This window comes from Gekko japonicus, unplaced genomic scaffold (genome assembly GCF_001447785.1).
Source record: "Gekko japonicus isolate JY-2015 unplaced genomic scaffold, Gekko_japonicus_V1.1 scaffold227, whole genome shotgun sequence".
NCBI lineage: Eukaryota > Metazoa > Chordata > Lepidosauria > Squamata > Gekkonidae > Gekko > Gekko japonicus.
This window is the reverse complement of record NW_015164189.1, coordinates 468,756-486,446: the sequence shown is the minus strand read 5'-3', so window position 1 is coordinate 486,446 and position 17,691 is coordinate 468,756.

The following is a 17,691-nucleotide window of genomic DNA, read 5'->3' as shown; positions in this document are numbered from 1 at the left end:
GAAAGGGAAACTGCTGAATTACAAGTTATTACAACACTCGGAACAAACACCCCTCCAAGACTTAACAGGAATATTGGTTTCTTATCCCATTACATATGCTAACTCATTCAATCCTCACATATGTATTCTCACCAAGAAGGGCCATACATCCCATATATTATGTTTTTAAATCGCATATTGTAATAGTGATTGTAATGCAATGCGATGTTTTGTTGATCTCTGACATAACACTGCACCCCAAGAAAAGGATTTTGTCAGTTGCTATGTTTTAGTGAAGCAAAATGTTACTTTAAAAAATCTCAGTTTACCACTCTTAACAATTAAGAATATAATTGAATATGTAACGTAATTTGGAATGGTAGATTTAAATGTAATTCTCTATTCTGGGGACAAGGAAAATACTCTGGACAGCCAAAATGCTGTAAAGTTCGCCTCCATGCTAGAAAGGAGATGGATGGGGTCTAAGGACAGAATTCTCACAATTTAGGGTATATCAATCTCCAATCCTGACATATTTATTACCTGTGTTGTTTCCCCCCACCAGCTGAACCCAAAAAGATGATAGCCAGAAACCAAGCTTGTCATTCTTTTTATCTGTTAAAAAAACATCTCCACTATTGTTCATGCTAATTTAACAAGCCACCCTTCTCTATATATACAACTATGTTCTGTAATTCCATTTCATTGTCTGACAAAGTGTGCATGCACACAAATATAAATAACCTAAATAAATTTGGAATTCTGACATAGGATGGTGGGCACAACCACAAAATGGCTGTAGCAGAAGACGGAGCCAGTGGCAAAATGATGGCCACACAATGTAGAGCCAACCACAAAATGTCAGGGAAGTGACATCATGCATAACTCAAAACCCCACTTGTCCCCGCCCACTTTCTAGAAATCATTAATGAGCACCAGGAAAGGTTGTCGCCAAGTATGTTGTTAGGGGACCCCTGCGAGTGACAGAGACAGAAAGACCAGCAAAAAGCTGTGCCTTCTCATTTCCAAGATGGAGTCCTAAGGTTCCTACATCTATCTAGAAGAGCCAAGAATATCTAGCTGTAAACCTTCTTATACATAGCAGATAATTACTTTCTTATTTCATCTATACCCTGCTTTTATCTCCAATAGGAACCCGTATCACCTTACAACACTGTTGCCATTTATTTAGTAATGTAATTATTGATATTATTCATGATTAAGATAGAAGCTTCCTCAATCAACTGAAAGAGCTGCCGGATAAAAAACACTCCTAAAAAGACTAGCCACTCTCAGGGCAACAAACCTGCTTTTTGTTGGGATTCTTAACTCAAGGTCGATGGTTGTATTGCAAACACAAGAGCCACACTTAGTAAAAGAAAAATATATTTACTATAAAAACAAAATAAAACATGGGTATGGTACTTTGGATAAAAGAAATAAAATAAAAGTTTACATACTTGCAGTTACTCTCAGTAATATATGCTAACAGCTACATCTTTCTATATCTCTTGGCTTCTAGAAGAGAATTACCGTTTTGGTTCACACAAAGGGCCATAAACTTGTGAATACATTAATGCTAGATCAAAGCATTTCTACAAACAAGATGTTAGTTGACCAATACAAAGGTTACAGGTCACTTCATTAGGATAAGCAACTCCCACAAACTTTCCTGCGGTTGAATACATTATGTAATGTAACATCCTGTTTCCTAACAAACAACATTTAACTCTGTAATGACTGAAGTGTAAGCAACTTGCAATTCCAACACTTTTCCTTCCTATGAGTCATGGGAGAACAATCATATTACCCAACTCACTGAATATATGAAATTAGCATCAGTTGGCTCTCACCACACAGATGCCCAGTGGAATAAAATTGAAACACCCACAAGAAGCCATGTAACAGGGATCTCCAACACGGTGCCCGGGGACAAAAGATTAGTCATATTTCAGCAACAGCTGACACTACACTGTTGGTTTTATTCTCTCTTCTTTCCCAATGTATTTTTAAAATTTATCCCTCTTACTTCCGGCACTTGGTTCTTCCCCGGTGGCCATTTTGTAGTTGCACCCATCACCCCACATCAGAATTCAAAATTGCCCACAGGCTTGATAAGGTCCGGGAGGTTTGCCCTTTAGCGCAGCCCTTTCCCCACACCTTGCGAAAGTCAGCGTTGAGTTGTGGTTGGAGTGTCTGATTAGGATCTGGGCGGGCCAGGCTCAAATCCCCACGCTCGCTACCATGCAGTCCTGCCAAGGTGATCGTGGGCCAGTCACACTCTCTTCGCCTCAGCCACCTCACAGAGCTGATGCGAGGACAAAACTGAGGAGAAAGATACAAGCCACTTCGGGTCCCCACTGAGGAGAAAGGGAGGGGTAAAAATGAAGTAAGTAAATATATGTATAAATAAGATGGAAAATTGGTTCGGAAATCAGCAAAGGAGAACAACATCGTCTGTCAATGCACACTGGTCCAGACAGGCATAGAAAACCTGATTCGGGCAGTGAATGCCGTTCGGCTCAACGGTTATGCCTGCCACACGTCTTACATCACAATCCACCTGCCAGACTCCATGCAGAGATTAATATTCTGCCGAGGAGGATGTCCCAAGAGCCACCCTGGAACTTCAATAAAACTGGCTCTTCCATTTGAAGAAATAGTTAGCTCCTCAATAAATAAGATAGAAATCACTCCGTTCACTTCCTGCAAAAGGATTTGAAGATGAGAATGCAGGTTTGAGAGTAACGTCCCAGATTACGAAAACGGGGGGGGCGGGGGGTGTTGTTTCACGCATCTGGCACTAACATACACAGAGAGACTGCACTGGCCTACTGGAGGGATACATGAAGCACTTTAAAACAGTCTCTTTTCCCAGGGTCTCTCTAGGGCACATAAGCCTCAAAGGAACATAGCCAGGCAGGGTCTCCTTCAAGGTACCAGTCCTAGTTTCTCCCCAGAAGACCAAAGGGAGACTATGTCTCCTGATGTAGCCTACATAATGAAGGAAACTGTGACACTTCAGACTTCAGGTGACGAAAGAATATTATGCCACATTCCCCCATATGTACAAACAGTGAGCTCCCTGCAAGCAGAAACCTAGTGCATCAGGAAGAGGAGGAGAAGGGACTTATTTCTCACAACGGTATCGAGGGGAAGGTTGTGGGAACAACCTGCACTACAACACGTAGTAGGTGTGGGCCCACTGACCAGGTATTTCTAAACCAAGGAGGTGCTCACATCGTATACAAAGAACAAGACACTTCGGGGAGGGGGGTCACGTGTTTTTTTTTAATGTGTACATGTGTGTGCACGCACATGTAAGCACCGTGTTTCCCCGAAAATAAGACACTGTCTTATATTTATTTTTTCTCACGAAGACACACTAGGGCTTATACCACAAATGCATAGAAATCCTGCTAGGGCTTATTTTTTTGGGTAGGTCTTATTTTCGAGGAAACAGGGTATATGCGCACCTGGAAGTCATGGTGATCCCTGGTGACTGACCCCTACTGGAGGATATTCAGAGAGGTGCCTGAATAAAGCCTGCCTCGGCCTCCCACCTCTGGTATTTCAAGGAGGTCTCCCATCCAAGTACTTACCAGAGTCGACCCTGCTTAGCTGCCAAGATCTGAAAAGATTGGGCTTGCCTGGGCTATCCAGGTTAGGGCAAGAGCAAGGCACTTCTGAAAAGCTCCTATTCTGGTTCCAGGATGGAATGTCAACAAATAGCCATCTAATCATTACAGGAAGGCGGGTGTGTGGATTGGGCAGCAAAGGCAGGTCCTATCTCCAAGCTACATGGACTGAAAGAACTGCTGCTCCAACAAAAAGCCATCCACACCTCTGGGCTACAGTAAGCGCTAAACGCACATACATCCTATGTGTACATGCATACTTCTGTTTGTTAAGAAAGAGCCGACGCATGTTCACTTTACAGATGAAACCAGGGACCAGGTCCTGGATATATGTGGAATTTCTTTTTTTATTATTAATTTTAAATAATATCATAACAACAAAAACAACCGTAGCTGTAACATACAAACATACCAGCAAACAAACTTGGGAAAGGAACTATAACATAATCAAATAGAGTACCACAAACGCTTAAATGTAGAATCACAGAAACGATGTAACTTTTTGAGTAGTAATCATATCCAATACCATCCTCTCTCTTATACTGAGGGGGAAAGCATATTAAACATTCAGACTTTACATGCAGCCCCTTCAGAAACTTAGCCAATGTTTATCGTTAACAAAAGAGGGGACCACTTCAATTTCTGCAAGAAACTGTATAATTGGAAACCACTTAATCCTCATTAGACTGATCCGTTATTCCATTCGCTATTTTCCTCATAATGAATTGCATCCAAAGTTTATCATACCATAGCTATAGTGGAGGGCCTAAGTCAGATTTCCCTTTGGCCGCAATAGTAAGTCTAGCTGCAGCAATCAGTATGGAGATTGTATCTCTAATTTGTTTTGGAGGAGAAGAATCCGGCCATATTTCCAGTAGGAATAATTCAGGAGTAACGGGGACCATCCGGTTGGTTATCTAATTTATGGCCAAGACTATACCTTTCCAGAAGTTCTGGACAATAGGGCATTCCCACCAGCAATGCCAGAATGTCCCAGGGTGACCGCAGCCCTTCCAACAGAGTGGTCTGATTGTTTTATTAATATTGTGCAGTCTATCCTTGAGTGAGTCTGATGAGGAATGGAATAGAATGTATAGTCTCTAGCAGACCAGTTTAATAATCTCCATATGTCTAATCTTTCCTTATTAATAAAAGCGATTTGGGGTGGCCACATAAAATGCGCTCCCTCAGCCATTGGCCTGTCAGTGACTCAGTAAATGCACTCCCTCAGCCATTGGTCCCGCCCACAGACCCACCGGCCAGCCTCGTCTCACCCACAGTCTGCAAGGAGTCGCTGGAGGGGGGACGCTTCTCAGGGGGACTAACTGGCCTGGGGATAGGGGAGACGGCCGTGCCACGCTCCCCTGGCCCGTGTGGTCTGCCCCAGGGCCCAGGTATGCTCCCAGAGCCCCCTCCTGCCTCTTCCTGGCCCGCTCCCCGAGGCACGCGAGCTGGCAAGGGCCCGGTAGGGAGCGGGGGGGGCATTTCAAGGTCTCCTCCTTCCTTCTCCTGCCTTGGACTTCTACAGGGAAATTAAGGACAGAAGTGACTTAAACTTGTACTGGTAGAGTCTCCTTCAACCTCTTAGAAGCAGAATAACCCTTCAGCCATGTTCTTACTGGTACACAGTACCAACTCATGTTACTTCCACCCCTGGTTAAGGAAGTGCTTTAGTATCTGATCCTGCTCTCTGTAAGTATGGCAGGCAACACTGGAGTTGCATGGCAACGTGCTGTGCCACAGATTGACAAACCGAGACCTTCCATTCATAAATTATTGTGGCAATCCCAGGGACATATTATAATTTCCAGAAGCAGCAGACACAGTGCACTGTGGCCTGTATTATTACTAATTCAAGAAGAGGAGTGACAGTGGCAAAGCTGGGGGCCTGACAAGATAGAAGGAGACAGGAAGGAGAGAGTATGTGGGACCAGATCTGTTTTCAACAGCCACTCATCATGAAGGCTAAACATCAAAAAGGGGTCCGGAATTAGAAGGCCAACCCAGCATACTCCCGCCTCCCTGTCCCCCCCTCACCCATATGTGGAGCCTCTGAAAAGAGAGAGCAAGGCTGCCATGAAATATCTTTTACCATGACTGAGGGGACTTAAGAGTGCTTAACTTCTACTAGACTGTGCCATAGTATTTGGCAAAAGAACATTCTGACTTTGATCCACCCTTTTACCCAGCAGAAAGCATCTCTGCTCATGAAAGCAGGAAAGGGAGAGCACAAAGACTCTCCCAGGCCAATTGTCCTATGCCCAGTTTCTAGAAGCAGCTTCATGGGGGCTGCAGCTAGAAGGGGGAGGTGGTAAAGTTCTATTCCGTACATATAGTTCTACTCATGGTTCTTAGCCATAGGGTTGGTTCTGGTGGAGAAATTCTGTGAACAGAAGGAAGGGTGATTTTCACCAATTCCGTCCCACTGCAGACTTGTTACTCTGCCCTCATATCCTTCCTGTTGTCCAGAAGCAGCTTATCCTTCCTTATTAATAAAAGCGATTTGGGGTGGCCACATAAAATGCGCTCCCTCAGCCATTGGCCTGTCAGCACCTCACTCCCGCCCACAGACCCACTGGCTAGCCTCTCACCCACAGTCTGAGAGGAGCTGCCGGTGGGGATGGACGCTTCCCAGGGGGACTGACTGGCCTTGGAGATGGGGGAGATGGCCACACCGCGCTCCCCTGGCTCACGTGGTCTGGCCCAGGTCTGCTCCCAGAGCCTCCTCCTGCCCCTTCCTGGCCCGCTCACTGAGGCACGCGAGCTGGCAAGGGAGCGGGGGGCCTTTCGAGGTCTCCTCCTTCCTTCTCCTGCCCACCCGCTGAGATGGACAAGCAGGAGGAGGCTCCCAGAGCCCCCTCCTGCCCCTTCCTGGCCCGCTCGCTGAGGCACGCAAACCTGGGAAGGGCCCGGGAGGGAGTGGGGAGGCATTTCAAACCCTCCCCTTCCTTCTCCTACCCACATGCCCAGACGGACGAGCAGGAGAAGGCTCCCAGAGCCCCCTCCCACCCCTTCCTGGCCTGCTCGCCGGGGCAGGCGAGGTGGGGGGGCCTTTTGAGCCCTCCCCCTTGCTTCTCCTGCCCACCCACCGAGGCACGTCACTGGGACCCCGCACTCGCCCAGTCCCTCTTTCTAGACCCCGTTGCATTCATTTCCGCAACGGGGCTTTCTCCTAGTAGTTTATATTTGTCAAACAAAGCTGCCAGCTTTGTGTTAGAGAAAGGGATTCTCTTCTGGCTTAAGTTTTTGTGAGAAGATCTGTCAAGGGCCTTATTTGGGATATAGATTACATCACCTTCCTGGAATAAACTTAATCTAACTAAAATATCCTCCAGAAATTGAATTTGTGATGTGTTCAGAGTGTACACGGACGCACGTGTCATTTTTTGTGAACCTAATACTCCTTTTACAAAGAGAAAATGCCCCTTGTCATCAGACACCATGTCTTCAAGAGTGAATTTGATTTGCTTCGAAATTAAGATTGCAACTCCTCGGGCTTTGGAGGAACCTGGTGCTTGGTACTGTAAGTCAAACCAGTTTGTTTTCAGAAGTGGTTGGTCCTTAGCAGGGGTCATTTCATAGAAAAAGCTGTGCAGAGCTCATTAGAATACCTATTAGCACAACTCATTAGCACCCCTCAACTCATTAGCATATGTCACACCCCTGACATCACGGGAAGTGTGTCAGAAGGGGAAGCAAAAGGGGGGGAGGCATCTTCAAAAGCCTCCCCTCCCCTTCCCCAGCTGGCCTGCCAAGGTGGGCTTTGGGGGGGGAAGCAAAGAGAGAAGGGGTTTAAACTTTAAACCTCTCTCTGGAGTCGTGCCACTGTGTTCCATAGAATACAATGGAAAGATTGTGCCGCCGCTGGCATCCTCAGAGGTATAACACGGAAAGATGGAGTACTTTCTGTATCAAGAGTACACAGAGAGTACTCCATCTTTCCGTGTCATACCTCTGAGGATGCCAGTCACAGCTGCTGGCGAAACATCAGGTACTACAATGCCAAGACCATGGCCATACAGCCTGGAAAATCTACAACAACTAACATGAAAATTACTCAATGCATACTTAAAGAAAAATCAGAGATGCACAGATTATATGTGCATTCACTGTAACTTGTAAGGGACAAAGGAAGACACCTTCCAGAAAGATCAAGATGGGTAACCGGGTTAGTCTGTCTGTAGCAATAGGAAAAAAAGCAAGAGTCCAGTAGCACCTTAAAGACTAACAAGACTTATGGCAGGGTATCAGCTGTCGTGAGTTACTGCTCAACTCCAGGTGTGGAAATTCCTGAAGATCTGGGGGTGGAGCCTGAGAAGAGCAGGGTGCAAATCCCCACACAGGATGTAATGCCATAGATTCCACCCTCCAAAGCAGCCATTTCCTCCAAGGGAAATGGTCTCTGTAGTCTGGCGATGTTGTAATTCCCGGAGATCTCCAGGCCCTATCGGGAGGTTGGCAACTGTACCTCCACATGTCCAGGGAGCTATTCAGTCGGCCGTGCCAGCACTTTTGACAACAGGGACTGACCAACCGAAGCTTAAATCTTTCCAGCTTTACAGTTAGGAGTCTCAATGAACACAGAGTCAGCTAGAGTAGGAAGGGGCCTTTTGCGAGGGCGACCAGGAACAAAGATCAGCATTCACCAGAAGAAGCCACAGTTGTGCTGGAATGGGGGAGGCACTCGGAGTAGGGCAGGCAACATTGCAGAAAGAGATCGCCAACACGATTCCCTGCCTTCCTTAGTCTTGCTGCATTGTTCAGATTCTTCACCTACACAGCTCCGGATCTAACTTGCCCGGACTTTATTAGGGCCGGTCATGCCAGCTCTCCGTCCAGCACACCCAGCTTCAACCCAGACAAACAAAAGCTGCTCCAGTCTGGACTGGAGGCCAATCACTTTTCCTTTTCAGCCCCCCACACCTTCACTCTGGCACCAGCAATTAAAAAGAAAGAAAAAGAAAAGGAGGAGGCACCAACTCAGCTGGCGTATTGTTCAAGGATGAGAAACCAACGGGGACCTCATTTGCTAGGACACAAATCCCATTTTATGCCTACTGGTATCTGCAGGCCAATGCCATGACCACAAATGGACTGAACACACTCTCCTTTTCGCTTCTCCCACAGCCACTGAAGCACACACAGTTTGGCGGAGAAACAGAGTAAATAAAAGGGAGGACAGCAAAACTAAAAAATCACAGGAGGGTGGATGGAATTGGCATGGAGATGTCAATTTTCCAGAAATTTTGAAGACATGGGCGTGGGGAGGGACATTTTTCTTTTTTTAACATGGAAACTGAGGGGGGGGGAGGTTTGAAATATCTGTCATAACTTTCCTATCAAGCCTCAATCACAAAACATCATTTGTAATGTAGTTAGCATGTAAAGTTGTATTCATTGGCATCTTTATGGAATTTAAAAGGTTAAATTCCTTAGTCTCCTACAAGCAAAATTGCAAATATATCAAGTACTAACGCAAGAGGCTTGCAAAAGAACATAAGAACATAAGAGAAGCCAATATTGGATCAGGCCAATGGCCCATCTAGTCCAACACTCTGTCACACAGTGGCCAAAAATACCAGGTGCCATCAGGAGGTCCATCAGTGGGGCCAGGACCCTTGAGAGTGAGAGTAGTAGTGGGGCCAAGACACTAGAAGCCCTCCCACTGTTGCCCCCCCACCCCAAGCACCAAGATCTGGTGCACCTTATGATATGATATGGTGCACATTCCACTATTCACACAAATTTATCTGCAGTGCTCCCTAATATTTCCATTGGAAAAATCGGAGGGGGAAGCCCTCAGACTTTAAAAATTGCACATGAGTTTTTTTCAGTGCTCTCCAAAAGTTCACAATTTTTCCAATGGAAAAAAAAATTTGGTAAAACTGCTCAGGAAAAAAGAAAGAGGGGCTTTTTTTAGTTTGAATTTCCTGGTTCCTCCCCCTGCCTCCCCGCCCAGGCTTGTCTCTGCATAGGGCTGCCAGCTCTGTTGGGAAATACCTGGAGATTTGGGGGTGGAGCTTGAGGAGGGTAGGGACTTTAATGGTGTATAAAGCCATAAAGTCCACCTTCCAAAGCTCCCATTTTCTCCAGGTGAACTGATCTCTGTCGCCTGGAGATCAGTTGTAATCCCAGGAGATCTTCAGCCACCACCTGGAGGCTGGCACCCATTGGCACCCATTGGCATACATTCCAATGTTGTTTCCTTGCATCAGTTTGCAAACAGTAATATGTTCAACTACAGGCAAATACACAAACCAGGCTCACTACAGCCCAGCTCAACTGGGGTGGCCTTTAACAATTTAGATGATCTCTAGTAAGTAGGATTCTCAACACTGCTTTGGCAAATGGGAGCTTTCAGGAGTGGTGCCAGGGAAGATGTGACATCACTTCTGGACAATACTCTAGGTTGTCCACTGTCTCTATGGTCTCCACCATGGTGACCTGAGGAAATTTTCCTAGAGCATCACCATGTGGAGGTCATCTTTTCTCCCACCACAGGTAAGTAAATTGAAAGCCTACTATTAAGGCTTTTCTGGAATGCAGGAGTTGATCTTGCCAGTTCATAAAATGTATGAAGCCAGAATTGCAACACAAACCTACTACAGTTTGGGGGCCCGTATTGCAGGCTGCTATAGAAGTACCTCCAAACAGATTTCTTCAAGCTCTACTTGAGGTGACCAAATAACCAGTGCCTACTATGAGCCTCTCAGAAGTGGAACCCCACTAACTGGAGTCCAGAAACTTAGCCTTAAAATGAAACTTAGCCTTAAAATCCAGGTTGAAATTAAGTAAAGGCACAGGGATTCTCATCTCTTTTGCTGAGACAGTTATAGTGAAAGACCCCTTTTCATCTTGGTACCAGGAAACACTAAACATTATGCATACGCACGAGTTTTCTTCGGACTACATGACATCTACAGGTCTTGACGAAACAACACCCTAATTGAAGGGGGGAAAGGGGGGGGCTGCAATTTTCAAGTCGACTGTGCTAACTTGCCTAGCTAAATGTACTCCCTAGCCTGCTAAACAACATATTCAATTGACACATCCTGAGTATTTAATTAGTTACTAATGGTAGATGGAGAAAAAGCAACCACAACTCTATTCTTAGAGAGAGCCAGTTTGGTGTAGTGGTTAAGTGAGCGGACTCTAATCTGGGAGAACCGGGTTTGATTCCCCACTCCTCCACTTGCACCTGGCTGGATGACCTTGGGCAAGCCGTAGTTTTGAAAAGAGCTGTTCTTGAAAAAAGAGCCGTTTCTGTCAAGAGCTCTCTCAGCCCCACCTACCTCACAGGGCGTCTGTTGTGGGGTGGGGTGGGGTGGGGAGGGGAGGGGAAAGGAGTTTATAAACCGCTCTAAGACACCTTTGGGTAGTGAAGCCAATCCAATCTCTTCTTCTTCATCTTCTTAGAGGACAATGGCAGTAAGGATGCCAGTCTCCAGGTGGGACCTGGGGATCCCTTGGAATTACAGCTCATCTCCAGACTACAGAGATCAGTTCCCCTGGAGAAAATGGACACTTTGGAGGGTGGACTCTATGGCATTGTGCCCCACTGAGGTCCCTGTCCTCCCCAGGCTCTGCCTCCAAATCTCCAGGAGTTCCCCAACCGGGAACTGGCAATCCCCCCATCCCCCACCAGCAGCCAGGGGGTGCCTTGCAGTCCTAGATGGCATCTATGTACTACTAGTGACATGTAGTCCCCATCTGTGGATTGGGGCCACACAGACACTAAACAGATTTTTCAGCAAACTTGGGGGAATCTGAAAGGTTAAAAAAAAAAAAATACCCGGGAGGGTTAATTCCCTCTGGCAGTTGTCTCTAGGGCTGCCAAGTCTCATTGAATCGCGGCAGGGGATCGTCATTCTTTACAGGAGCTCTGCTGCGGGGGACGGCAACAGGCGTTGCACCGCCGTTGCCAGGATGTGACGCTACGCGTCACTCTGGCAATGGGGCTGTTTGGAGTCCCATTGCCAGAGCAACGCGTAGCGTCATATCCTGGCGATGGCGGTGCAACGCTTGTTGCCGTCCCCCGTGGCAGAGCTCCTGTAAAGAATGGCGATCCCCTGCCGCAATTCAACGAGACTTGGCAGCCCTAGTTGTCTCACTGGGTCCAGCAGCAGTTGGTGGCAGTGCAGCCTGGGACTCTGCACTGGTCCCAGCAGCCATGGCCACGCTGCATGGGAGCCACGCTGAGCCTGACGGTAGCAGTGGCACAGCCTGTGAGTTGCGACAGACCTGCCGGTGGCAGAGGCCCACGTTCGGCCAGAAAGTTGGGGGGGGGCTACATGTGTCCTATCATATTACTGGAAATACTGGGATGCCTTCCTCCAGCTTAAGGAACTTTCTACAAATTTAAGGGCCTCTTCTTCAAGATGGAGGAAAGAGGCTAGCGCAGGCATCCCCCCCCCAACCTTTTTTGAACCTCTGGAATCCTGACATTGCATGGTGGGTACAGCCACAAAAAAGGCTGCCACAATATGGTTACTTACCACAGGAGGCAGAACCAGCCAAAAAAATGGCTGCTGGAGCTTACTTTCACTCGCTAAGTGAAGATACTTGTGGTATGGTGGCAGCTACTGACAAATCAGCTCTCCCACAGCCAATCAGAGGCCTTGCTGGGCAAAAGCCCCACCTGGTTCTGCCCATTTTCTCAAAGACATTTGGTGGGCACCAGGAAAGGTGTTGGCAGGGACTATGGTGCCATCTGGCACTTTGTTGGGGACTCTTGGGCTGAAGGAAGCCTGACTGTGCAATGCCAATGCCCCTGAGGATCTTATGCACTATTTATTCTTGTATCTTCTACACAACAGGTTAAGAATTACTTTTTTTTTTCTTTTAAAAATCTTGGGCCTCTCTTCTGATAAACTGAGGTTCTATCAAATTTCTTATTAGGAGATTAATTGCCACGTGCGTCTCACTGAGTGACTTCCTACTTATTCAGAGTTGCACATCTTGGGATACAATTCTGTGAAGCTAATTTGATAAGATGGCTGGAAGGGGATGCCTTGCTTTAAAGTTCAGGACCCTTGTTTTATGAAGATTTGATTGTACACGTTAAGCTGCCTTTCACTGAATCAGACCATCAAGGTCAGTATTGTCTACTCAGACTAACAGCAGATCTCCAGGAATCCAGGCAGAGGTCTTTGACATCACCACCCACCTGATTCTTTTAATTGGAGATGCCAGGGACTGAATCTGGGACCTTCTGCATGCCAAGCAGAGGGCTCTCTTCCGCTGAGCCACAGTCCCTCCACTTTCAGTTAGATTGTTATCAGTTTATGGAGCAGTAGGACTGTGCGCCGAAGAATAGATTCTTTTGAACTATGGTGCTGGAGAAGACTCTTGAGAGTCCCTTGGTCTGCAAGAAGAGTCCCTTGGACTGCAAGAAGATCAAATCAGTCAATCCTAAAAGAAATCAACCCTGTCTGTTCCCTGGAAGGCCAGATAATGAAAATGAAGCTCAAATACTTTGGCCACCAAATGAGAATGGAGCACTCACTGGAGAAGACCCTGATGCTGGGAAAGATTGAAGGATAAAGAAGACGGGGACGGCAAAGGATGAGATGGTGAGACAGTGTCATCGATGCAACGACCATGAAATTGAGCCAACTTCAGAGGACAGCGGAAGACAGGCGGGCCTGGCGGGAGCTGGTCCATGGGGTCGCGAAGAGTCGGACTCGACTGTGCGACTGAACAACAACAGGACTGTGAGCCTGCTTACCCAGGGATGACAGTTCCTGCAAACTTAATGCCGCATGTTTATACCTTTTTGTGTAATGCAATTGTGAAGAAATGCATTTTTTTTCTTTGGAGACTTGAAATGAGCAAAACCTTCACTCTGAATTTTAAAAGTTTTTTCCCCCTCTGGGTAGAGAACAGGCAGGAAGGGAAGAAGTCAGTTCAACTGCTTTCCAGACTTACCCCAGCCCACCTTCATATAAATGCTAATAGGTCTAGCTAGAGACAATAGAATGGGCCAGTTCCACCCCCACAGGGAACAGAGACTTGGAGGAATTAAGAATAGAAAGACTTCAGGAAGAAATTTCTGGAGATGTCAGAGAAAGCTTCCTTGACTGGGTCAGTGGGTAGGGAAGAGAGAGAACATAAAACTCCTGGAAACAAGGAAGAAAGTCTCTTTTGTGCTGAGTCCATCAGAGCAGAAAGAATTCTTAACTGAGGTCTAGAGGAGGCAGCCATTAGCCATGTGTCAGCCTGGACAGCTGAAGGAAGCTTCAAGGTAATGACAACGCTGTAGAGACCTGTAACTTCCTAAGCTAAGGACCTTGTCTTAATATTTTAACATTTGATAGGGCATGTATAGAGAGAAGGAGAGAAGAATTCCTTTTTACCCATTTCTTTTGAATTCCTTGCCCAATCTGGTGCTGTGCTAAAAGTATGCTTGTGAACATTTTCTTTTTAATAAATACTTTATAACTTTTGATGCTGGTAGTGGTTCTCTATACCGTATAGACCTTCATCATTTTGGACATGGTATTTTAAAAGGCACACCAGGGGGAAGGCAGCTAGTTGGCAAGCAGTTGTTCCTCCAGGGTCACACAAGGCAATAAAAGGTCCCCGTGGTGACCAGGTGCTGAGCAGTGGGAGGCACAGAAGCAAGGCCTCAGACTTTGGAAGGAAAGCTGGGAGTCATGACCCTCCCAGTGGGCAATTCCTACAGAGGTCAGGTGGTGCCAGTGATTACCCAAGAGAGAAAGAAAACCTTGGAGGGCAAGAGGAACATGGCCTGAAGGCCAGAGCAGGCCCATTCCGCCACAACTATTGTTATGGCTCTGAGTAACGCAACCAAGTTCTATCTATGTGTAACTGCAGGCATTGCCAAACTAAAAGAACTGGCTTGCTGCCAGTTGCTGCCAATGTAAAACAACTACGTATAAAAACTGACTTTTAAAAAAGTAGCTGGTGTGACTTGTTTTATTTCCATTATAATTTCAGCTCTTTTTTAAAAAAATGTTGTAATGGCAAGCTGTTCCTGGTGCTCTAGAATGCAAGCAAAAGAGAACTGTTCAGTTCTGAGGAAATGTGCTTGCACAAGAAAGTTTTTACCGTGAATAAAACCTTGTTGGACTTAAAGGTCCCACTGGACTCAAACTTTGTTCAGTCCATTGTTAATGTTCCAGAGCAGTGATACTCTGACTCAGGAGCCACATGTGACCCTCCAACATGTCACTTGTGGCTCTTCTGAGCACTGCTCCCCAATGGGGCACATGCCCCGTGTTTCAGAAAAGTAGGCAAGACCCTTGCCAGGTAGGGCTTGGGGTTAAGCAAGGGATTCCCACCTTGAAAAAATCCACCACCAGAGGAGCAGAAAAGCAGTAAGCCTGCCTGAGGTGAAGACTTCATACCAGGAATGGAAGACAATGTGGCTGTTTTGGTGGATCATACTTGCAAATGTGGCTCTCTCTGAGTCACAGAGTGAATATCATGTTTACAGAGTGATCCCCCCCAAAAAAATGGTGAATTACAAAATCACATCAAACCTTTGGTGATTAGAAGTTTGTTGTTCTAAATTTAAAGAATGTAAAGTGTTAAAAATACTAGACCAATATTTGTAAAGTCAATCTTGTGTGTGTGTGTGTGTGTGTGTGTGTGTGTGTGTGATCGAGCAGACAGCTCCACTGGAAGCCCAGCTGAAGAAAAACATCCTGGACACATTACACATGTTCGCTGTACTACCCGAGGAATTCATGCGTAGCTGGAATAGTTAGATCTTCCATCCAATGGTGTATGGAGGGAGAATGCTCATTTCTCCCAGAGTGCTATAATGACAACGCTTTGGATACTCATTTCACATTTATGCTTTATGGTAAACATGCCATATACTTGGACATATCCTTTCCTACAAAGGCATTTGCCTCTGCAATATCTTCATTTATTTGCACATAGGCCCATAAGAGAAAAACACAAAGTTTTTAGCCAGAGACTAAACCAATCTAAGGCTGATCCCAACCCTGCTACTGCGGCAAGCAACATGGGAGCGGATGGAAATGGCATCCACCATTCTAGAGTTGCCAAGCTACAGCAGGCAACGCTTGGGAGCACTTAGGGGGTGGGGACCAGTGCACCAGTGTGATACGAGGAGGAGGAAGAAGAGGAAGAAGTTTTTATACCCCGCTTTTCTCTACTTTAAGGAGTCTCAAAGTGGCTTACTATCACCTTTCCTTCTTCTCCCCGCAACAGGCACCTTGTGAGGTAGGTGGAGCTGAGAGAGTTTTGAGAGAACTGTGACTGGCCCAAGGCCACCCAGCAGGCTTTATGTGGAGAAGGAACGGGGAATCACACCCAGTTCTCCAGATTAGAGGCCGTCGCTCTTAACCACTACACTGCGCTGGCTCTAGAATGTGCTCCCATTCCTTCCAGCCAGCACCGCAGATGCTAGCAGGAAACAAACTGGATTGCCAGTAGATCTCCTGGGAACCCTGACTGCAAATTACCCCATTCTTGCACCACTTGTAGAGCTGTCAACTCTGGCTTGGAAAATTCCTAGAGAGTGCCTGGGGAGGGTGGAGTCTGGAGAAGGGACAAAGCTCAGCAGGGTGTGATGATGACATTAATAGTCCACCCTTCTTAAGACAGCTGTTTTCTCCAAGAGACCTGAGCTTTGTAGTCTAGAGATCAATTGTCAGTCCAGGAGCACTCCAGGGCCCACCTGGAGGTGGTAGCACCAGCTGCTTGCTGCAGCCACTGTCTCCACTGTCCTTGTGCAAGAACACAAAATGCAAAGAAAATTTCACTGCCCAGATCAAACACACACACCCCACCGGCTCAAGCCACACTGTGCTGCTGTGATGTGGCTCAGCAGGGAAAAGGAATCGGCCCTTGAAAATACTAAAAGTGTGTGTGCCTAGGGTGGTGGTGGGGGATCCCCTTTAATTCCCACTGTGGGGAAAAGCCTCTACATGGAAGCAGCTTAAAAGCTTCTGATACTGGCAAAAAAAAAATCTTCCTGCTGGGGGAGGGGGGGGAGAACAGCTGGGCCAGAAGAAGGAGGAGGAGGAGGAGATTCACTACCCAAAGGAGTCTCAGAGCAGCTTCCAATCTCCTTTCCCTTCCATTCCCCACAAAAGACATCCTGTGAGGAAGGTGGGGCTGAGAGTGCTCTTTTGAGAACTTCTCCTGAGAGAACAGCTCTGAAGGAACTTGTGACTGACCCAAGGTCACACCAGCAGCTGCATGTGGAGGAGTGGGGAATCAAACCTGATTCTCCCAGATTACAGTCCACACTCCTAACCACTACACCAAACTGGTTACATGCCACCCATATGCAGTGCCAAGGTTTTCAAAGGGAAATAGCCCATTTCCTTCATCCTTCTGCTTTGGGTCCATCTTGACAGGGAGCTCAAGCGTGTGGGCCTTTCTCCATTGCCACAGTGGGACATGTTAGAATTCAGTCTCTTAGCAAGAACAGACTCTCTTCTCACACCCAGTTCAGTTCTTGCCTGCGAGAGCTTCAGACTCGGATCTGGGAGACCCAGGTTCAAATCTCCACTGTGCCATGGAAGTTTGCTGGGTGAACTTGGGCCACACACTCTCAGCCTAACCAACCTCAAAGGGTTGTTGTGAAGAGAAAATGGAAGAGAGGAGAATGCTGTAGGCTGCTTTGGGTCCGCAATAGGGAGAAGGGCAGGGGAGAAATGAAGGCAATAAAATAAATGCCTAGCAGCCAGTGTCATTGCAGGTTTCCTCCTGATGTAAGTCTATGGTCAGAATAAAAGTTACCTGCTCATTATGAATCTTCTCTGCAGCCTCCTTTTTATGACACTCAACGTAAGTTATTCAGAACCAAGCCCCGTTCCACATACGGCACACTTGTCTGTTTGTAAACAGCTTCCTGGGCTTCAGCACAGGCCAAAGCCTGCATGGAGCCCAGAAACAATTCCCACAAGACCTGTTCCCCTCCCACCCGCTGCAACCATCAAAGGCAATCCAGCTGAGGTGTCTCTCCTTACTGAGCTTCCCCAGTGGGCCAACATACCTTCAATCCTGCTCAACCAGAAAGCCATGACTCATTAAGGGGGGGGGGGGGGGGGAAACAAGAAAATCGTTTGTC